Below are 25,043 nucleotides of genomic sequence, written 5' to 3' on the forward strand. Positions count from 1 at the left end.
CACTTGCGAAGCGAATGCAGAGAAGGTATTAAAAGTGTGCGCGATCCGAAGAACTTGCACAAGCTGGTAAAAGCGAACACTCTTAATGCATATTTAAGGGCCGGTTGTTCAATGTCTGATTAGCACTAATCGGCGGTAGAACCAACGATTAATTAAACGACTGCTTTATCGATCACATGTTATATGTATGATGTCGAAAACGTCGATAATGATGTTTAACCGGTAAGTAGTGATAACCAGACATTGAACAACCGGCCCTAAGTTGCGTCCGCCAATTCATTCGCTTCGCCAAACCGTTCGCTTCGCCAGATTCGTTCGCTTCGCAAGTGACAATACCGCCCTTAGCCATTTCTTGTAGTTCATTTTATATGGACTTTTTGCTTTTCTTGAGAGCTGCATACAGGTCTATTCATGGGAAAGTTTATGTAGGTACATTTACATATTTTACACTTTTACCATTTTTAAGGTACACTTCTTAACAACCAAATTTTTTTAAGTTATTATGAATGTTCAACAATGTTATTGAGCTTGACTTTTTTTAATCAAAACTATTGTGAAAAATTAGGAACAATTTATAAATGGTAGAAGTGATAGCTATTTCGGAGATCAACATACATCAGACTAAATAATAAAATAAATAGTCAAATCTAGTCAATACGTGAGTTTCGTAAAGTTATGATATTTAAGAACATTTCTTCCTTAATTAACGATGACACTGTTTCTATATGAAGCTGATTTCGACATTTTGTTTTAAAAAGATTTTTAGTATCGAAAATATTCTTTCAAAACTTGCCTAGGAATGTGAGGTTGATAGCACACCGTGTGACAACGAGAAGGCGATGACAAAAAGAGAAAAAAAAAATTTCCCGCAGTGCATTTTCAGGGCTATATAGTTATGCATAGTATTCATCACAAAATTGTACTAAAAGGTACTGCGTAGTAGGAAAGTATATTGTAAACGAAATTGTAAAAAAGTACAGTTGTACCAAAAATGCCAACACTGGTTTTGCTACTCGATTTCACTGCTTTTCACACATACCCAGTGGAAAAATGTATGGTATAGTAATCGAAAAACTAAACAGTAAAACAGCCGTTTTCACATTCGAAAATACATTTTTCCTACGGCGATGTTCTAAAAAAGTACAGCATTCAATTTGCATTACGTAGTAATCTAGGAAAGTATGCGATTTAATGTGAGTTTTTTTGGGACTTTTGATACGTTAGAATGGTGATTACGTGTTAAATAGTAATAGAATCCAAAACTCATAAGAAATGCTTTACATTATTTATCACGAATGTAATGCATTACTACTTTTCCCACTGGGTATATACATATGTACATATGCATATTACTGTACGTGCATACAAACACATGCATATTAATGCATACATAAGTATGAGAGATACAAATTTGTTTTGCCTGGCTGGGAGTTACAGGTATGTTGGACGAGTCGCACACATCCTAGTGGGAGTTCTAGACAGATTTTTTGACTATCCGGACTATACGGATATTCCAATATCTGAACAAAAAGTACGAATAGCGTGTTTATATTCGGATATCTGAATAGTGTATAAATATCCAGATATCCTGATATTCAAATCTAAAAATTAATAATAAAGTAACGATTATTTGTATATTAGTTAAATGCTGTATTGGGTATTTGTTTTGTAACTACATAGATTCAGTAATTTTCAGAACATTTTTAAAAAATCCCTTCAAATAATGTTTAGAATATCCGGATAACCGAATGAACGGATATTAACCTGATATCCGGATTTTATCTGTATATTCCAATATCCTAACTGAGATCCGAACATACGGATAACCCCAGCACTAAAAGTAAGGCCCAAATTCGTGTGCAGCCCATCTATGTATGTATGTATGAACATTAGAGTGGTCAAAAAAAATCCTTTCAAACGGAGTGCCCCATTTTCCTAGGATGACATTTTTTCCATACAAAAATTGGATCACTCTGAAGGCTGGTTTTCATTAGGTCAAAATCACTGACATCAGAAACTGCCTTCATCTGACAGTTGTTCATTTGGTGTCAAATGCGTTTTCATTACATTTTAAAAACTGATAAAAAAGTCGATACCGCAGTGCACGTCAAAGACTGTCGTCAAATTGCGGTGTCAGATGATTGACATTCCGTTTTCATTACTGATGTTAAATGTGAAGTTAAATTTTTACAAACCGATCTTTTAGCAATTGACAAACCACAAATGTAACTGGTTTGCTGATTTCAACTTTACCTAAATTATTTAGCGCAAGTAAAAAATTAAGAACATATAGGAGGTTAAGTTAAATTTTTCGATATTTTATCTTATGAACTACATAACCATAAGAACTTTCAGTTGATGTACATAATTTTTCTGACACAAAAAACTGTAAATTTTTCTTAAAACTACCTTTCTTGAGGAAAATTGCATAACTAACACTACAGAAATTTATATTATTCAAATTCTGGTTGTCAAATGCTGCCACATCAGCGGCGAGGACCGTTTTCACTTGGTTGTCATTTTATATGACCGTGCGTGGCATGATAAAAACTTTAGAAGGTAAAATCATTCTCTAAATTCGTCGGCCATGATTTTTTTCTGACGTTTGCAAACATTTTAAAAACATAAAAAATTAAAAAAAAAAAAAATGAAATTGTTCACAATTGTTGTTGTTTGAGATTAAAAATGAGAATGTGTGTGTGAGCTTGAGTTCGAATTTTAAAATTATATTGCTGGCAAACGTCAGACTGCCTCTCAATGATTTTACCTTGTAATGTTTTTATCATGGTGCGTGGTGATATATGACAATAAACGCAAATAACACCAGATGACAACTCGTTTTCATTGTTTTGACAACATTTGACGTCAAATATGACCTAATGAAAACCAGGCTTAATGTACATACATACATATATGTAGTAAAACTTCTCTATGACGAACTTGTGAATAACGAATCAACTCCAAGAATGTTGTCAATGTTATTGTGGCTTATTAACATTTTATTTTTAATATTTTTATTGAGCTTTGTCTCTGCTGAAGTCTAGAAAAAAAGAAGGCTGATGAGGAGATGGGGTGATCTCCGAAATAGCTGCTATAACTTCTACTTTGTTGTTTTTCAATTTTTTCTAATAAATAATCGTGGTACAAAGCTCAATAAAATGATTAAAAATAGAATGTTGCTTTTCGCTCTGATTTTTGTGTATATTGTTCTCCTGTATGTACTTTTCTTTACCAAGAAGAGCGTGTCAGACGTGGCAATATTTCCAACTTTTCCACGCAATTCGCTGTTAAATTGAGAAAGAGAAATTTTATTTCGATGTGCGAACATTAGGGTGGTCCAAAAATGCATATAAAAAGTAAAGTCGGAATTTTTATGCTCTCACCCCCTATGATACAGAAAAAAATATAATCTTATTTTGTTATTTTGAAATTATAAAATATTTAGAGGTCGCTCAAAACGCCCAAAGTTTCCATGTATTTTATATGCGGAAAAAACAACTTTTCGTAGGAGTGGTAAAGAATAGTTAAAAATTTATATTTTTCTACCAGAAAACTCTCTTTTTCTGCAGGAGATTCCCAATAATAATACCCAATTGTTTATTTAACCATTTTTTCATCGCAACTATAATTTATAGGTCCGCCAAACACCCACAAAAACCCGGAAAAATGCAATGGGGCGACCAATAAAAAATCGGTAGTATTAAAAAATGGTTAAATAAACAGTTGGGTATTATTACTGAAAGTCTCCTAAAAAGAACCAGAGTTTTCCGGCCGCAAAATATTGATTTTCAAGAACTCTACCATTTCAACGAGAAATTTTCTTTTTCTCATATAAAAATACATGGAAAACTTTGAGCGCTTTGAGTGACCTTTAAATATTTTTTGATTCTAAAATAAAAAAAATAGGGGTCTACTTTTTTTCGATATAGAACAATCCTAGCGGGTGAGAGCATTACAATTCCGACTTTACTGTTTTTGGACCACAGTCAGAAAGACCTTTCTGTCACTTTTCGGAAATCATTTTCAGAAATGAAAGTTGTAAGATGTGACTGAAATTGAAAAAGCGAAACCCGATTTCGAAAATATATTTCAACTTGCTCGTGTTGCACTAGCAATTTTATTTCTGCTGCAAGTGCTGTCAAACTAATCGAGTGTTGCCGCGTGACACTGATCGGGAGTTTGGGAGAAATAACAACGTATAATTTTGAATAAAATATCAGAAATTATTTTAAATAATTATTTTTCGGAATTTAATTGAGTTATGAATAATAAATTAATCTTTAATATGAAAATTACGTTTACTACATACATATAACGAAAAGAAAAAACGAACAACCAGCAAAGCGGTTCACGGTTGCATTTTAGTATCGAGAAAGATTGCCATAAATTCATTCGCTGTGTGGACAGCCAAAAAACACTCCCCGAAATTTTAAGATCGACTTTAAATATTTCTTTATTTATTTTATATTAAAACTTAGAAAAGCAATAAATGGCATTTTCGAAACACGCCCAACCTTGTCGCTTGACTTGATTTCTGAGGGGCTTAGAATAACGCACAATTTTTTCGTCTTAATTCTTACCACACACAGCATACCGCCCGTAATTCCACTTCATTTTAATTTTTAAAATCCATTGCGCAACGCACAATCGGAAATGGAAATGAAATGTTAAAAATTGCGAATTATAAAGGGTTAAGGTTTGACAATTCAGTCGCAATTCAAGAGAGCGAACTGTCGAAATTACTTCTACCCATGGTACAGCTTCCTAAGTAAAAACAATATTAGCTGATTGCCAAAAAATGCTTAGAGCTGAGATCACCTGTTTTTTGGCATTTGCTGTTATCTTTTAAAATTTCTTCCATTTCTATTACAATTTATTCCAATTACACCAATACACTGAACAAAAAACACCAATACATTAATCAGTGTACGATTGTCCTTAGATATCATATTCATCTGCACGCCGGACTGCAAAGTAATTTCTTACCGAGAGATTTATGGCAATATTTAGAAGAGCACTCATTCATCTATTACCTAGCTTAGAAACCTTTTTGCTGCTCTTGCTATCAATCGTCGTTATCAATCGAAAAGGTCATAAGTAATATGTTTTTGCAATATTTTTATTTATTTTTTATTCTTTAATACCTACTCCATTAGTTATTGTTATACATACATATGTACACAAATGTATATGTACCCACATTCAAAGACATATCAAACAAAAAACTGTGCTTACCAGATAAGGGCCTTTTGCATTGGTGTCGACGATGCGCAGTTAGAAGTTTTTACACTCGGTTTTTATGATCTTAAATGCTTACTCAATATAATTTTAAGACGCTATTGATAATAAAATACAGGTTCCAAAAAACACATTGAAGTACCCACAAAATTAAAAGGCGCTTAGAAGCCGTTTTTTTCGTTTTCAGAACATTGGAAAATTAAGAGTTAATACACTTTTGAAGAATACATACATATGCCCATGCTAAGTTAACATTATTAAATATGACGATTTTCTTGATTTTTTGCAAATCGAATACAATAACAGTAAAGAAACGAGCGGTAAAGCGGTTAAAGTCTCATATCTAGCGAAGTCGATCAGCGGATATTAGAATATTTCAATAAGAAATCCGAATATCCGGATATCCGAATATTGTATAGATAAGCCTTTTTTAAACTACTTTTTAATCTGAGTTCCTGTTATTTAAAGCCAAAAACCAAAAATCGTATGCTTCACGCAGCAAGCCTTTATTCAGCAAAAACTATTCTGAGACGATCTACTCACAAGAAATAAAAAGAGTTCTAAACTTCCCTAACATTATATTCAACTTTTTTCTTTAAATTACACTTAAAAAAAATTTATAATAAAGTTACAAAATAGGTGACAGGTAAGTAAATAAGATCGATTGACACTATTTGGCATACTTTTCAAAAGCGAAATAAAATCCATTGACATATTGCTCTTTCAAACCGCGTCGATCCCCCGCCGCGCCACGCTGTATGTTTAAATTTCATGAAAGTGATGTCAGGGAAATGTTATATGTAACTGAGAACGTAAATTCCGTGATCATTTATAATAGTTGTCGACAGGCCATAGCTCACTGAGCGCTCTCTGAGCACATGTGTGTGTTTCACACGTATACGAAGAGCGGAAGATGAGCATGCTCATTGAGCATACAGTGCCGTCTCAAGAAAATGTATCCCTGACCAAGCCAAAAATGTATCCAAATGTATCCAATTTTCTTTTTTTACATATACATCTCATAATTTGTAAGAAAACCAAAGATTTTCATGAAAAAGACATAATTTAACCCATCCTAAGGACTTGGAATACATGTGCATAAAATCAAACATTTGTAATTTCATTTTTTGTGCATAAGTATTTTGCAAAGTAAATATAATAAATAGCAAGTACACTCTAAAAAAAGCATGTAAAACTACTACTAAAAGTATCTATTTTTCAACAAGAATCTGTATAAATATACGTATAAGATGTTCAGTATTTGATTTTGAACTTGAGATCTTTAAAATATACACATAAATACACATATATATACGGTGACCATCCGTTCTGTTTTTTGCAGGACCGTACTGTTTTTCAAAGGTCGGTCCTGCGTAGTTTTTCAAACCTGAAAAACCTGAAAATGTACTGATTTTTTCCAAGTGTCCTGCATTTGTCCCGCATTTTATTCGTTATTTTAAAATTATCGGACAATGGATGGATTTTTTCAAAAAAGTATTTTTTGGTACTTTTCGTAGCTTTTCTTCAATATCTCATTAAAAAAGTCTCCCAATCAACGTATGCGACTTACAGCTCGAAGGGTATTGATGTGCCTCAAATCAAAATATATATGTAACTTGTGGCGACTTCAATGAAAATTATTAGTGCTACAGGCGACCATTTGCATTTTGTCGTCAAAGTCGAAAAAAGTGAGATTTTCAATCAAATGCGCAGTTTCATTTGATTTTTTTTTCATTATTTTAAAAATTCGATGAAGAAAATATATCACTACAGTAAATTTTGAGCCAAAGATAATAAAATCGGATTAGAAATGTAGATGCTATGGAGCGAAATATATTTTTGTAAAGGGCACTTTGTAACTCGTCGTTTACGTCGAGTCAATTTTTGACAAATAACTGCGAAAAGTACCAAAAAACAAAAAAAGGGTATTGTTTTCGTTTTGAAGGACTCAAAATTTGCCTATAAAATAATATTTTAAAGATTTTCACTTTTCGTGTAGGCTATTTTAATTATAATATGTTTTACTATACTTTTATAAATATTCATGTAAACAAGATTAATATCGATGAAGAAAACGTGATTCACTTTTAAAGTTTAGAATGTATTAAGAATTTAGAATCATAAATACTCTTTTGATATTTTTATACTACGTAAATATATGTAGGCATATTTTTGAAAAATTGTCCTTCATTTTGAATCCATATTTATGGTCACCGTACATATATAGAATGTTTAAAATTGCAAAAATTTTCAAACTACAAATACATTTGAGTAGTCTACTTGCAAAGTGCGCTATGTAAAATTTTTTCGATTCTTAGTTTTTGGCGGATTACGTACCAGTATTTAAAGTAGTTTCATGTCCACTAACAACAGAGTGCAAAATCTTTTTATATTCTGAAAAAAATAGCATCAAATGTTAAGTCTTCTTCCAAAAGTCGCTATCATACTTATTTATGAACTTTCAAAAGTATCAATCTTCTGATGAACTTAGAAAGCTGCTTTAGGTCGTAAAGACTGTTAATGTTATCTTATGACAGTTATGTTATGTTAAAATTTTATAAGGCTCCTATTTATCCAAATTTTCAGGTAATAATAAAAAAGATTCAATTTAAATGTTACTTGTTGTCGTAGTCACTTTTTCAAATTATGGCTTTCTATTATAAAATCACTTAACGCTGTTTGCAAGTGGACTACTCATTTCCTACTAATTACTTTATTTTAAACATTTTATGTGTAATTTTGCTCTTGCGACAAATTTGGTATGTAAGAGTAAACAGGCAATGATTTATTTTATTACACGGCGTGCGAATTTGCACACATTAAAAGAGGAAACTGGTTACCTCTCTTAATATGCGCAAATAAATAAAATTTTTTTAGAGTGTATTTAAAGCAGTGCCCGCCAAAAAGAGAAAAGTCTTAAAATGAGAATGTATTAGTTATGAAACAAAAAATTAGAATGTGTTGGTGGTAATGCACGGAAAAAAAATTCTGTGTTGTATTACTTTTTATAAAAACTTTGGTATGTTTTTTTGGCGTTTTTTCATTGTGCGCTATTTTTTAGATCTATATATTTTAGATGAATGAATGAAATGAATGAAACATATAATGAAAGTTAACGGCCCTAAGAAAGGAAAAAGTTGGTAAAATTTTGTATGTATTGTACAAAATTATTATTATTTTTTTATAATTTAAGTGTGGATTTCTGAGCAAAAAAGATAACGTGCTTCGAGCACTCTGAATATTAAAAGAAAATTTCGTTGATTTCAAGTAGAAATAAAATCAAAATATATATATCTAATATATATTTATTTTAAAATTAGGAAAAACTTGACATTTAAGAACAATTTAAAATAACGATTAAACCAAAAGATAAATAACAAAACATATTGTATGTTTTAATTGAGGACTAGTCTGGTATTAAAAAAAAAATACATAATTCACAAAGTGCTTTTAATATAAAGAAAAAGCACGACTTGGTACCATATACATACCTATTTCTAGGGGTGTATGTACGAAAAATTGTGTTATAAAATTTTTGAATGAATATTCATTCATTCTGCTCAGTGTACCTACTTTATTCAACAATAATGCGTCACGAACCTGCTTCGCCTATTGTTTGCATGCAACTAAATAAAATTTGTTGCTCTTCTACTCTTTCTGTTGACGTTCGGATTCAAGAATGATAGAATACAAGATTGCGCCGATTGCGGCAGAATTCGTGAGTGTAATTTTAGCGTGACGTCATCGTAGAGTTGACAACTGAGAGCGGCGAGAATGAGGGCGACTAGTGATGTGCTGAATTGTCCCCAGTACTCGGTACCCAATACTTAAAAAAGATTTCGGTACCCTATACTTCCTTTTCGGTATCCGATACCGATTATTTACATTAAACCCTCGCCATTATATGCATTTCAGGTTTAGAAAAAACTTTCATTACTAATTTATATGATATCGGCTAAAACACTTGAACTTATCGCCACAGAAAAATATTATTTTATCAGTTTTAACCTTAGTCGATCCAAGGTTCAAGAAAAATACTTTGACGGATGAAGAAGCCTTTCAGGGGAGAGATTCTGTAGCCAGTTAGCGACAAGTTTCGGATCGATATCGCACTTGTTGACTTACAAATATTTGATATCAAACGTCGACAAAACCGATACCGAATCGAAAATTGTCGTTAACTGGTTACAGAATCTGTCCCAGGCCTACAAAAATGATATCGTCCGATTCAGCTGGAACAAAAATGCTTCAAACAAGTAAGGGTTTTCTGTATTATGGCATCGAACCGACATATATACATCTTTCATTTGAATCAGTAAAAATCTCTATTGGCTCTTACATTCGGGTTTTGTTAGGCGTTTTTTCCATATTTTTGGCCTATGTGCGCTTTTATTCGAAACCTAAATGTTTCGGTACCGAGTATCGAGAGTATTGGGTACTTAAAAGTATTGACTCAGCACATCACTACTGCTGTCTTCTCTACTATGACGTCACCAAAACAGCTGATTCTGTCAAAATCACTGAGAGCCGAGTAGCGGTATCGTCATCGGCGCCACCTCTGTATTCTCTCCACCGTGGTTCGGATTGTGTACGTGTAAGAAGCCGATTGTGTACATGTGAAAGGCCGAATATAGTTCGTTTCCCAGGAAAGTGTTTGGCGGGCACTGATTTAAAGTCTGTTCAGTAAAATTCATAAAAGTCTCCTTAAATAATTCAAATTTAGTTTTTTAAAATGCATTGAAATCTTCTTTCTTTTTAAGTTAACAAATGAAAATATGTGATATGAAAGATATAATTTAAAGAGTATAATTTACTTATATGTATATCGTCGTTTAAAGTACAAAACCGCGTATCGTCATTCTGCAAAACCGCGTAACTGACATTTGCTGCCAAAAATTGGATTTGCTCACACAAGCTCTTGGCTCAGTCCTTATCAATTCGTCCTGAAATATACTAGCCAGAAATGCGATTGCTTTATAAAAAAGAGAACCATTTTGAAATATGAGTGTTTTTACTCTCTAGAAAATAATTTATGCAACGTCACATACGCGGTTTTGGATTTTGTTGATACGCGGTTTTGTACTTTAAACGACGATATGTATATTAAGATCTTGCTTAAAGTATCCTTTTAAGCTAATTAAAGCAATTGCGCTTATACCTATTTTGGTGAGATCTATTCATATGTTCATTGCTTCGTTCACAAAAAATAAAATGCTTGAACTTCACGCTTAATAGCGATTCTTTATACGTTCAGAAAACGTAATGCTTTCTACCATCTTTAATGAAAATCGATTTTTGAACGAAAAAAACTTTATAGGAAATATAAAATTTTGGCCTATTTAAAAAAGTATCCACATTTATACTGACCGCAAAAAATAAGTATCCCGCAAAAATTCGCCTAAAAATGTATCCAATTGGATCTATTTAGATCTAAACGGCATCCCTGGCAGTGCATTTAACGCACACAGTCTCACTTATTGAATCGTTTGAATGTGTTAGAATGCCGACCACTGATTTATAATAATCCATTTATAATGTCAAATCTTCGGAGCAAATGTGACAAGAGAGAATGGAAATGGTTTCGAATTAACATAGATACAGTGATACTAATCTTTCAAAGCAAACCATGCAATGCAGCTAATAATTTTTGTTATAAACTTGTCAATAACAGGTCAATTCTGCACGTTACCGAAGATTTTGTAACCGGAAAATTTTATTACGAAAAAATGTTACCAGTTGTCACCGCGATTCTAGGTACGATGGTAACGCAGTTAAAATATTCAGCAATTCAGCTATGTTACCTTATGAAATAGTAGTTAGCTTATGAAATAGTAACAAAATTTACCGGTTACAAGAGTACACAGAATGCGAAAAAGGTTTAAAAATTGACAGGAACTTTATTTACCGGTTACAAAATGTTTATTACCAGCGCAGAATAGACCTGTAAGTGAAAAATTTAACTACATATCGCTAGCTTTTAGCCCATTTCCATCAAGAGGTTAATTACAGTTAAGAGCTCAGATAAATTAAAGGAATTTTTATAAGGGGCAGGGTTTATTTTTTTATTTTTGTTTGTTTTTCCTTTCTCTTCCTTGTACTTAATAGGTTTGTTCCACAAGCTACTTGTAGAAAAACTCTAGCAAAGTTCAAACTGTGAATGTATACAAAAGAAACTGTAAAACTTACTTGTGGAACGTGTATGTGTAACTCAGAGTTACTTCGAGAAGCTTGTGAAACAAACCTAATATAAGCAACTACCACGTTTGAGTTGTAACGTGATTTTCCAATATGCATAAACTGTAGTTAGAGTGAAAAATTGTTAACTCCAATGAAAACTCATGTTTTGATATAAGAAGCAAGAGAAATTGAAAATGTGTCGTTTCCTGTGTAAAATGCTATGAAATGCAAATTTGCTGTATACGTGTCCAAAAGACGATAAGGTCAAAATAACACGAAAACTGTTAATTAACATCGAATCTTGCTGATTCGTTTAGAGTTTATCTTTGCTTTAAATATGCAAATGTTGTATTTAAAGTTTTGGGAAATTCTTAAAAAACGGCCCTGCCCTGCCAGCATTTTCTATTGCGGAAGTTATTGATTTGACGCGACATTTCTGTGAAAATCAGCGTCGATGATATCGCTATTTTTCGAATTCTTATCGCTCTCGGGAAGAACTGTTCCACCAAGACGTCACGTCTTTATGATACGAAAGCGATACAGGAATTAGGAACTATTTCGATAGGAATGACAGTAACTTGTGCGATAAAGACTGAAGTATTAAGAAAGACTCTTCTGTTGTTTAAATTTTTGATGAAAGTTAATAGGAAATTTCGGGTACCTCTGAGCTTTCAACCACAGCCGTAGAGATACTTCCGCCATTCNATTTACCGGTTACAAGAGTACACAGAATGCGAAAAAGGTTTAAAAATTGACAGGAACTTTATTTACCGGTTACAAAATGTTTATTACCAGCGCAGAATAGACCTGTAAGTGAAAAATTTAACTACATATCGCTAGCTTTTAGCCCATTTCCATCAAGAGGTTAATTACAGTTAAGAGCTCAGATAAATTAAAGGAATTTTTATAAGGGGCAGGGTTTATTTTTTTATTTTTGTTTGTTTTTCCTTTCTCTTCCTTGTACTTAATAGGTTTGTTCCACAAGCTACTTGTAGAAAAACTCTAGCAAAGTTCAAACTGTGAATGTATACAAAAGAAACTGTAAAACTTACTTGTGGAACGTGTATGTGTAACTCAGAGTTACTTCGAGAAGCTTGTGAAACAAACCTAATATAAGCAACTACCACGTTTGAGTTGTAACGTGATTTTCCAATATGCATAAACTGTAGTTAGAGTGAAAAATTGTTAACTCCAATGAAAACTCATGTTTTGATATAAGAAGCAAGAGAAATTGAAAATGTGTCGTTTCCTGTGTAAAATGCTATGAAATGCAAATTTGCTGTATACGTGTCCAAAAGACGATAAGGTCAAAATAACACGAAAACTGTTAATTAACATCGAATCTTGCTGATTCGTTTAGAGTTTATCTTTGCTTTAAATATGCAAATGTTGTATTTAAAGTTTTGGGAAATTCTTAAAAAACGGCCCTGCCCTGCCAGCATTTTCTATTGCGGAAGTTATTGATTTGACGCGACATTTCTGTGAAAATCAGCGTCGATGATATCGCTATTTTTCGAATTCTTATCGCTCTCGGGAAGAACTGTTCCACCAAGACGTCACGTCTTTATGATACGAAAGCGATACAGGAATTAGGAACTATTTCGATAGGAATGACAGTAACTTGTGCGATAAAGACTGAAGTATTAAGAAAGACTCTTCTGTTGTTTAAATTTTTGATGAAAGTTAATAGGAAATTTCGGGTACCTCTGAGCTTTCAACCACAGCCGTAGAGATACTTCCGCCATTCTCATCCTGCTTTCGGCTTAGATTGCTAGCTCAAACGCACTTATATTTTATGAAATTCCAACTAAACATTTTAAAAAGCAGTGTAAAATCTAAATGTAATTTTATTATTTGTTATGCGATTATGATTGCTTGCACGTCAACTGAAAAATAAAAAAAAAAATTTTATACAAAAATATAATTTTACTTGATTGAGCTTTGAAGATTTGCCTTGTTAATTTTTAAAACTTCAAAGAGTAAAAATCGTCCGAGCAGCTCTTAAGAAGATACATAGAAAAGCGATAGAAATGTTTTTTGTTTTTGTGAAATGAGTTACTATCGCTTTGATAACTTCCAATAGTGACGAAGAAGTGACATCCGGGCGATAGGCAATTGCTGGCAGGGTGTAAACAAAAATGAAAATGGACTTAACAACTTTACACGCTAAGCTAGCGATGTATAAAACTTCATAAACACAGATGTACATACTACTTAGTAATAAGTAATTTTGCTCGTGTATGAAACAATTTTTTTATACAGATATGATTCTAATGTTGCGACATGGACGATATTGGCACTTTTGAACTGCCCAGTGACACTTTTAAGGTTTCCACATGCGCACATCTTTTGTATGCAACTATTTCTTTTAGCACATAAATTTAAAGTTTTTCGATAAAGGTTTTAAAGGAAATAAAATTTTAATGAAAGCCTAAGAAGAAATAGTACTAAGTACATACTACTAAGTGCACATATACGCCGACTAAATAGTCTCAAATCTGGTAATGGTTACTCCATCCGGCAATATGTTCAGCGCGCATGACCACAATTACCCTTCCCCTTAGGTACTCTTCCTAAATTGCACGAATTTGCTTCAGCAGCTTTGAAAAAGCTTGTAAAAATAAATATGTATACACAAATATATACATACATATATGTATATGTACAAATTAAAACTAAGCGCACCTTGAAGTCAATTTTATTTTACTTAATGTTAGATAAGCAAAGCTCTGTACCCCTTTCTTGCAGTCACTACTTCACCTCATCTGCATTTTGAATTTTTCTGCCCATTTTCTATATGTGTATGTACACTAGGGTGGTCCTTAAATGCAGGAAGCAAACTTACATCAGATTTGCTAAGCCTCAACCCCTACGTCGATGCTACTATAGTGGAAGATATCACATATTAATTTTGGTCCCGATTGAAGGCGGCTAAGGCGTGTCGCACAGAGGGCAAAGCTCAGATTCCTCTATGTAGACTCAAAAAATTAAAATTACTCTTATTTTTTTCATCTAATACCCAAAGTCGATACTACTATAGTCGAAGATATCACATACAAATTTTGGGCCCGATTGGAGTCGGTTAAGGTGTGGCGCACAGGGGTCAAAATTCAGAATACCCTATGAAGACGTCTTAACCGACTTCAATCGGCACCAAAATTTTTATGTGATATCTTCGACTTTAGTAGTATCGATTTTGGGTATTAAATGGATTTGTTATTTTATTTTTTGAATTTTTTGAGCCTCAATGGAGCATCTTGCCATGGACCCCATTGCGACACGCTTTAACCGACTCCAATCGGGACCAAAATTTATATGTGATATCTTCGACTACGGTAGTATCGATTTTGGGTATGTGTGGGAAAAAAAATTTATTTTAATTTTTTGAGTCTCTATAGAGGAATCTGAACTTTTGGTCCCTGTGCGACACGCGACTTAAATTTGTATGTGATACCTGAGACCGTGGTATTACCGATTGAAGGGGTGACTGAAAAAAACGCTCATTTGATTTAAGGGCCACCCTAATCTACATACGTATGTATGTATTTTTAAATTATATTGTATGTGTGGTTTGCTATACGCAATCCAACTTGCCTTTGTAAAGCTGTGCTTCTTTTTGCTCTTACTTTGACTCCGGTCTCTGCTACTCTGTCACAGCTGTTGCTCTCCTCGTATTTTACCAGTCAGCAAACCTTCGAAACAAAGCTTATTCTGACGGTTTACGTGAACTATCCCAGTGAGAAAATGGGCAATGCATTGCCTTTTTCTATCACAAGATTGCCATTGCTATTTAGTGAAAACCGATATCCAACGTTAGCGAAGGGGTAATGTATAACTGGAGCTTTAAAGCCCAAACTTGTGCCACTTTTGATCTCTTTATAAGTAATGACGTGTTCACATTTATTCGACCATGTCCTAGAAAGAAACAAATTGTAAAATTGTATACCCGAAAGAGTATTGTAGTTCGCTGAGATTCGAATAAGAGAATACTCTTTAACTACATGCGTACATGCAAATCATTGGAGCTGGGACTAATTAATCTCAAATTGTATTGTAATACTCGGTTTACTTATAAGTAGATTATCCTCATTCTGGTCCTTATGTAACTGCCTATTCTGAAATTATAAAATAATCTCAGATTAAATCAATCACTTTTCGGTGTCCCACCTAGTTTTATCGATTATTTTTGCGAAGAAGAGGAGAAATGCCAAATGTTAAAAGCAAACAAAAATGGTCACTAGCAAAGAAAAGGGGTTTGTAAAGGAATTTTTAATAAAATATTATGTTTAAATATATTTAAATTGCTTAATATAGCAGAAAAAAGTGATCATGGTGGCACAGAGAAGAAACATAACTTTTCATTGAGATGTCAGAATAACAAGCACAACAAATTTGACGGCTAATAATGAGAGTGGCCTGTGTAAACGGGGTTGATTAAACACGAGCTTTGATTGAGATTATATTTATATGTAAACATACTTTAAGGGATTGTACCTGAATGCGGTTAGTCCGGTTCCACTCTCTATAGAAATTAGGCACACGACTTTTTGCAGGGTTCGTGCATGCTACATGAATCTGCATACAGACAAGTACATACATATAAAATGTATAGATAAATACACATATAATACTTATATGTACGTATATGTAGGTTCATTAAGGTGGCCCAAAAATGCATGTGAAAAGTAAAGTCGGAATTTTTATGCTCTCACCACCTACCTAGGGTTGTTCTAATACCGAAAAATATATGTATGTATACCCATATTTTTTTTTTTTTGAAATCAAAAAATATATAGAAGTCGCTCAAAGCGCTCAAAGTTTTCCATGTGAATTTTTGATATGTGAAAAAACAACTTTTCGTAGAAATCGTATAGAATTCTTGAAAATCAATATTTTGCGATCGAAAAACTCTGTTTCTCTTCAGCAGATTCCCAATAATAATACCCAATTATTTATTTAACCATTTTTTCATAGTAACTATATTTTATAGGTCCGCCAAAATCACCAGAAAATGAAATGGGGGAATAAATAAAAAATCTGAAGAGAACCGGAGTTTTCCGATTGAAAAATATTTATACCATTTCTACGAAATTATTTTTTTCCCCCATATAAAATACATGGAAAACTTTGAGCACTTTGAGCGACCTATAAATATTTTTTGATTTCAAAATAATAAATAGGGGCGTATTTTTTCGATATAGTACGATCCTAGAGGGTGAGAGTATTAAAATTCAGCCTTTACTTATTTTGGACCACCCTAAGGTACACACATAGATAGTATCTGTACAAAAGTACAGCGCAATACAAAGACATCGTACATTCGTACATAATAGCTGGCTGTTTTTCTTACATCTCCATATATATGTACATATTCTCTGGCTTTATTTAAAAAAGAAATTGATCGAATTCATGCAAGTTAATCACATTCCGTGGTATTTGGGAGAAGGAGAAATTCGGCAAATAAATGAAATTAATTAAGAATGTTCTGATCGTTTTTGAAAGTTAGTGCGGCATAAACAATTCATTATTTAATGGATATGTTTTCTTGCATAAATAGAAATGCATTATATGCTTTCAAGAAGAGTTGGGCTCTTTAGTTTTTTTGAGAGGACCGTTCAGTTGTAGTTCGTTTACCTGGGGGAACTAGTTCTTTAGTTCATATATGTAATTCATTTAGTTCAATTGACGACCTATCTCGGCAGCCTGTTCAACACACCCTATCTCAGAAAACTTTTCAAGATCGCCCTATTTCAGAATTTGGTTAAAAAACACCCTATCTCAGAAAACTTTTCAAGAACGTCCTATTTCAAAATTCGGTTCAAAAATTCCCTACCCCAGCTGCCGATTCAAAAACGTCCTATCTCAACATATTTTCAATATATTTTCAGTTTAGATAGGGCGTTTGTAAATCAAATTCTGAGATAGGGTGTTTTTCAATCAAATTCTAAACTAGGGCATTGAAAAGTTCTCTGAGATAGGCGTTTTCGACGTGGCTGCCGAGAAAGGTCGATATGCTATTTTAAACAAGGTTCAATTATTTTGACTATCATACATATTACATATAACACAAAAACTGAGCTATTAATGAAATATCGTTTAAATAAATGGTTATAAAAACGTTTATAAAAAGGTTTTCTTTGAAATCAAGTTTATATTCATAAGCTTATAAACAACTTTTTTTAACATTAATTATAAGTTTATATTTATACGCTTATAAAAAGTATTCTTTTGAACATTTATTATAAGTTTATATTTCCATTTCGATTTATAAACAAAAAATCAACGTTTTATAAGCTTAAAAAAAGGTGATTTTGCTTGTTGGGATGTTTTCTCGTATAAATAAAATACGAACAAACGAGTACCTACATAAAACAAAAACTTTAACAAATTTTGGAATATAAACATATGTGCGATATGTACACACTTACATATTTATTGCTGTGCAAAAACCAGAGCGTCCAGATTTAGGCGATTAATACCATGTTCTGACCGACAACGAAAACATCTTGAAAACGAGTTTTGGGATTGTGGGCTGAAGGCTGTTCACACCGACTGTTGGTGTTTTCGTTGACATTTCTTTCATCCTTTGTTTACAGTTTTGCTACACAAAAACAAAACCAAAATACTTTTCCTTCAATTTCTTTTCATTAACAACCTTTTACTTCCATGCTTACTTTATTTTGGCCAGCCAATTAATAATAAATCCGAAATGACGTATTAAAAATGATAAAATATGACTTTCACTTCGATAAATAATCGAAAAAAACTAGTGCAGACACCGATTGGAATGAGTGGAACGTAAGTTTTCAAGTGGTTTTCAGCGAAAACTAGTTTTCGTTTGACAGATTTTACATGGACGAAAACACAAGTTTTAGGTCGAAAACCAGTTTTACCAACGAAAACATGTTTTCGATGTCGGTCAGAACATGGTATTAGCGTCAATTTTGTGTGTTCAATTTTTTGTGCGCTATCAATTAAATGCGTCGAAACACGTGATAAGTACCCTGTAGTCAAATGAACTAGTTGTAAACTACCTCAAAACTAGTATGAACCGCATGCCCAACTAGTCAGCCAACTATCTTTTTTCCATTCAATCAAGTGGTATTTTTAACATGGGGATGTCTTACGTGATGGCAATTGTCAGATTTCAGAAAAGGTGCGTAAACTGACTGCTTGACAGATAAACTAGGATTTTGTGAAGCAATTTTTGTTTCGTAGTATTTTCCATAACATCCCGAAATCTTGTCTCTATCACTATTGGCTAAAATAAAATTAAAAATGCCGAAAATTAGCAGAAAACTCATGTTAGTACTGTTAGTGGATGAAATTCATTATTTTTATTCACATATTATTATTTTTCATTTGTTTTCAATATTATAAAATACATTTTAGTGTATAATTTTCCGCTCCTCGGAAATACTGAAGTTTACGAGGTCATTTGCGCATCAAATTTGCCCCGTAATTTTGGGCTCGTAAATAGAACTTCATACAAATTTTGACAGTTCTTTTACGAGGCTCGTAAATTTACGAGCTTTACGAGGCTTTTACGACTTTAAGAGAAGCCCCCTAATATGTAACAAGTCTGGTATAATTGAGTACGTACTCGATTTAATGGTATACAATATGCCCAAATAAAAGTTATAATATTTTGTTTACTTTATTGTATTAAACTGTCGAAGTCAAATAAAACAGGGCATGAATAAATCGATTTGTACTTGGTACAAGTCCGGTCACTTTCGAACTAGTTCGGTTTCTGTCAGGAAATTCTAGTTGTAAACTAGTATTTTTGCTGACTAGTTTGGGATTTCACTGCAGGGTAGGTTTTGGAGTTAAAGCTTTAATTTTCATGTGGCAACACTTTTTATTGTTATTGATTTTGTTGTACCATATCGAATATTTGCCAATATTAAACCACCATTTGTGACAACTCCCGCTGATGAAATTTGCAATTTCATTTGTGGAAATAGATGATCTCGCCGTATTATAGCTTTTATTTTATTTTTTAGCGCCTAGCACTTAAAAGCGGATTTTGCTATTAAGTAATCAATTAATATGAGTTATAATAAATAAAATAATCGCGCAGTCCTATTGGGAAATGTGTAAATACAAATATTTTTGAAATTATGAATATTTTTAAAGACAAATTTTTGTGCATCCTTATCATATAAGTGATTTGTGTCATTTAACCACGTTATAACAAAATCTCATTAAAAAAAAGACAGATTTGTTAAGCCGAATTCATGAATTTAAAATAAAAAGGAATTAAAAAGCGTGCGAAAATACCTTTCTAATGATACCTCACAAGTTTAAGTCGGAATAGCTTTGGCTCAGTTAGTCAAGTTTTTTTTATATCGATCTTTAAAAAAAGTTAAAAAAACAGCATCAAAAATCTCATTTTTACGATTTTTTGTTTTTAATATTTTTATGCAGATTTTTTTGATCTTAACAGTTTTGTAATCTGAGGGGATTTTTTCAAAAAATTCTTTAAGAAACTTTTTCAATTCAAAAAAATTCCAAATCGGTTCATAAATCTTAATATTTTTCCGAAATATTTTGGTGGACGTCTTCAAATATAATAGATTTTATAATTCAAAGGGAAACACAGTACCGATTTTTTTTTGTATGAGGAGTGATGCAGTCTATTGTACATACATACGCATGTATACCTATTAAAAATCATAGACAAAAAATTCGTCTTGGAAACGAGCTGCAGCTCTTTTGCTGGTGTTGCCAGATGGTGTTATGAACGTTTCCAGTTAATCTAGGCGCACACATTCATAGAAAAAATGTTGGGACAGACGAAGTTGACTAGTGGCTGGTCGATCAGTTGTTTGCTGGACTTCAAACCTTCGACCGAATATACTATATGTCCCACTTGTCTGGTACTTGCAGCTAGTGTTGCCAGTTTAGGCTTTTGTGAAAGCAATTGGCCGCAAAAAATCCATTTAGCTTCTAGCTTTTTATTAGCTTCCCATCATTTGTTTTAGCTTTGGTTTTTGTGTATGTGCATACCGATACCTGAGTGGAAATCGACCTATCTCCGCAGGCTGTTCGAAAAGGCCCTATCTCAGAAAACTTTTCAAGAACGCCCTACTTCAGAACTTCATTGGAAAACGCCCTATGTCAGAATTTGGTTGCAAATGCCCTATCTTCGCTGACGATTCAAAAACGCCCTATAGAACTTGGAAACATTTTATGAAGAAAAAGCAATAGAAAAGGTAAACCGTATTTTAAAGAAAGCAGTTTTTACGTTATGCTTAAGCACATTTGAAACATACCATATACTTATTTAGACTTAGTGTTGAATCTGAAATTCCCAAATTGTCTTGTGGTGAGCTTAGACATGTTTGATATGTATCGACTTACATATGCATATGTACATATGTCACAGTATGCAGTACTTAAGGACTTAAGCAATATTGATTTACACTTATGGTAGGACTAAGTCACCTCTGAGTAAATCGTTAAAATTAAATACGTTTTGTCTTATCGAAAATAATTAAGTAAATAGCTTTGGTTTTAACTGTTTATTTATTCGGTCAGTGTAAATTGTATCAAAAATTTGGAAACATTTCGTCAGGGAACTTAGGTTTCGATATGCCCGGACCAAATGCTGTATTGATTAAGTAAAAACAAGTGAAGCGTAAAAAATTTAGCGCGCAATAAAGTTATATTTTAGTTTTATTTGGCCTTTTTCATCAAGCCTTTTCTCTAAAAAAGTTCTGGAAACACTGATTGCGGCAGTGGATTCGTTTTCTGAACGGAACTCGCCGTCTGCTTCGCTCTTGCTTCTTTCATTCAGTAAATTTTTGCACTGTTGCTTAGAGAATAAGTTCTATCCTTCCACAGTGGTAGCATTTGTTGGTGCTACAACACCAAGGCATCAGCAAACATTTAACATGTTGCCACGTTGACTGATGGCGGGCAACTGCTTTCCTAGTCACTACTTCGCATCGATGCAACTAAATATTGTAGATGCTGCAATTTTGCCTCAGCTGCCACAAGACGTCTTGCTGCGACTTATTTCAGTTGTTGACGATATACCGACACCACTTTTTCGGTTGTTGCTAATATTTATTGGGCCTTTTCGTAGTTCATATACAAGCACGAAGATGGCGCGATGTTGTTGTTTCATGCTACCAATGTCTAGGCGTACAGAAATGCAAGTTGGTAAATATGTTGCACCAACAATGATGGAGGAACAAAAGCACCCAAAAATAATAACAAATATTATTTGTGAAGAAGAAACTGAGCAAAGGAAAGGATGTATGTACATATGTTTTCGGCGTTAACTAGCAATTACTATTACAACTGCAACGACTGCAATGCAACTCAAAAGAAAATCCATAGTGTGGTAGAGAAGTGTGGTGAGAAATAACGCACAAAAGGAAGTCACACGATTTCAAGCCGCGAACCAAACCGGCTGGTGACAAACCGGCTTCTCCGGCAGCTGCACATTAGTAAGCCAGCGCAACAAACGCAACACCAGATAGTAGTGCAAGCGACAACGGCAACTAGATAATTCTAGGAGCCGGAGGAGTCAGCTCCAGAGATGTGTTGCTGCGTATCTCTCGGGTTTTGGCAGTCGATATTATCCGATACGACGAGCAGAATTGAAAAAAATGATAAATAGAACAAAAAATGCATTTTGCCGAATGTGGGTAGCTGCTGCTGCTGCTTGCTGTTCCTTCCTGCTCTACTGGTGGTAATGTTGCGTTGCGCCCATGTTGCGGCCGCTTACATTTTCGCATCTGTGTTATCATGGCTTCTCAGTCACAACATATCATTAATGTGCAACACACAGTAAGCGGAGTAGATGCAAGTGACACTGAACACACTGACAAAGTGCTGACAATTGGCGACATGGTTCTTAGAATGAGACAATTTTCAATTCAGATAGCTCTTTTTCCTTTCGTCTTCACAGGATAAAAGTTGGCCAGTTGTTGTCCATCATTCGCTGCGCACCTTTCAAAATAAAGGTAAACTAAATACATAGTTTTAATTTATTCATTTGCTAACTTTGTTGTCTTTGTTCTCCGCGTGGCTATTAAACGCGAATGCATAAATATGACCTTGAGAAACAAGTACCACATAATCATTGTGGGTGTTCACACCTGTCTGGTTATCAGGTTATCTGATTATGTGGTCATGATTTTTATTCAGTTTACAACAATAAAATACACTACATAATAATAATTTTTAACCAGATGGCAAGTGTGAACACCCACAATAATTTGATAAACGTTTTTGTTGTAGAGAACTCTAAGTGGCCCATCCTTCAAGTACATAGAGCTCCATCTATGTCTTTTTTTCTATTTAAAAGGTCATGTAACTACGTACATACATATGTATGTACATACTCAGCCAGAAAAAAATCCTAAAACGGAATGAAATGTGAATGTAATTGGGATTTGTGCCCGTTTACCGATTCCATTTTCGGGTACTTCGACAATCCGTTTTCTCATCAAAGTGTGCGACAGACATTTTTCGTTTAATACGCTTTTCTTCTGCACCATACATATACCATGTTTTCGAATGTTCAGTTTGAACGAATATTTTAATTCGGATACTAAAAATGTACGAAAACAGCACTCTCGGAAAAACGTACGTGAGTAGATATTGCAACTCATTTATCGCTCCATAAAATGTATTCATATGAAAACTTTCAAATATTCACAAATGTTCGCCTCACCCTGTATAAAAGCAAAATTGCACTACTACTAGAAAATGGCCTAGCAGTATAGTCTAAAATAATTGCGTTCGAAAATCCTGCAGACATGCTAAAAAGCGTAAAGTACATCTCAAGAAGAACTAAAAATTCATATAAAATGATGTTCAGAAATGGGAAAAAAGTTTTCTTCTATGAAAAATTCTTAAATCAGCAACTCAAATGAAAAAATGCTGGTATTTTTTATTTTTTCAAGAAAACTTACAGCAAAAGGAAAGTACTCGTTCAAGCAGAAGAATACTGAAAAAAAAATCTTTAGATTTTTCTTGAGAGCTGTATACTAAAGTGGCTGTTAGACGTGGGGGGGGGGGTGAAATAACACAAACGGCAATAACGCAAAATTTGCTTTATTTCACTTTTAAATGGGAAATAATACCAAAATCTGAGTTTTGCTTTATTTCCAAAAAGAACTTTGTTTATTCCAAAAATACAATTAAACCAAGGCACATTGAACAGGTAATATCAGTATAGCAGCTGATTTGATTTTTTTCAAATTATTTGTTCTCGAAAATGTTAAATATTTTTAATTTCTTCTCACAAAAATTCTAAATTGTTAAAATCTATTTGCATGTGAAACATTTTCCATACAAAACCAGCGATTAAAAGCAGCTTTTGGAAGGCTAGCCCAATTCAGCAGCACAACCGCTGATTACTGGGCCTGGCACAGGATGGATCAATGCTTCGAGGAGCGAACCAATTCACTAAGAAAGAAAGTTGCAACAATTTTCATTTTTTCAATTTAAATTTTTTATCTTTTTAGTATTTCGCATGGCACGCTTTGATGTAGAAGAAAAAAATCAGAACAGTTTTGGCACCTTCGATACCAGAAGCAACAACAAAATACAGGCAAATGTTGTTTTTGCTCAAATGCTCTAAACCTGTTTGATAGGCCTTGAATTAAACAGAAAATGTCATATAATTCATATGAAGAAAGTAATATTCACAAAATATTTTTACTTATGAAAAGTCTAACAAAATATAGCAAAAGCATCGTTTTTAAAAACTGCTCCGCATATTGGACATAGCGCTTTTGTATGAATTTTTTCTGCATGCATTTTAATATGTTAAAAACATTGCTGGAAACCTTAAAATGTTTGCATGGAACCATGTCGCAATAAACAGATGAAGTAATAAAACGGCTTTCTCGCTTTATTTTCTGACATTCGGCTGCCTTATAGTCACATTTTATAGGCAAATTTTCAAATAAAGCAGTGGCACCTGCTAAATTCCCCTATGGGTGGGATGCATGCAATAACACCATACACAATAATTCCCATTACTTGGACATTAAAAAGCAGTTTCAGAAGTGAACTAGTGTTATTTTATCAATTTTCCTTTTTCTAAACGGTTATAATGCCACCAGTACATAATTGCGAAAGGAGGGGAGGGGCGGGGGACGCGAGCGCCGCGACGCCGGGCACTTTCAAAATTGTATACTTACAAATCCGTCCATTTAACTTCACGGTGGGCAGGAAGCAAAGATAGGTTGCATAAAAATGTCGACAAAAACTGAAAGCAGGGTTGTATTTGTTGATTTTTTAGGTTAAGAATCCCTTTGAATTGAAATCCTAGCTGCTCCTGTTTTAAAGATATCCACATTTTACATAGTTATGATAGGACCGACTTTTGCGAAAGAGAAAAACATCCTTGTGAATTAAATATTCAACAATGTATGTGTCAGTAAATGTGTGTATATATATTATGTGAAAATATAAGTTTATGTAAGTTTTTAGCCGGTTTCAATCGTTTCCAAGGCGCACCACGTAGAGGCAACTTACTTTGCACCTCTTTGTTCTTTTTTTGGTTTTATTTTTTTATATTTTTTTCTTGCTTTATTTTTTTATATTTGTTTTTTGTTTCCTTTTATTTTTTTTGTTGGCTTACCATATAATATAGTCAC

General features: G+C 33.4%; 1 protein-coding gene across 2 annotated transcripts in view; it reads left to right on the forward strand.

Moving 5' to 3' along the window:
- The window catches only part of mam (neurogenic protein mastermind), a 193,709-nt gene that overhangs the window by 44,417 nt on the left and 124,249 nt on the right, over nucleotides 1–25,043 (forward strand). The window contains exon 1 of one of the 2 annotated variants that reach the window (XM_017616293.1): nucleotides 22,347–22,394. The exons of the other annotated variant lie outside the window; for it this stretch is intronic. The gene's annotated coding sequence lies outside the window, so the exon portion shown is untranslated. Of the gene's footprint in view, nucleotides 1–22,346; nucleotides 22,395–25,043 lie in introns of those variants that run through there. 2 annotated transcript variants of the gene reach the window in all.

Source organism: Rhagoletis zephyria, unplaced genomic scaffold (genome assembly GCF_001687245.7).
Source record: "Rhagoletis zephyria isolate East Lansing unplaced genomic scaffold, Rhagoletis_zephyria_1.1 Rzeph_scaffold_00025, whole genome shotgun sequence".
Taxonomy (NCBI): domain Eukaryota; kingdom Metazoa; phylum Arthropoda; class Insecta; order Diptera; family Tephritidae; genus Rhagoletis; species Rhagoletis zephyria.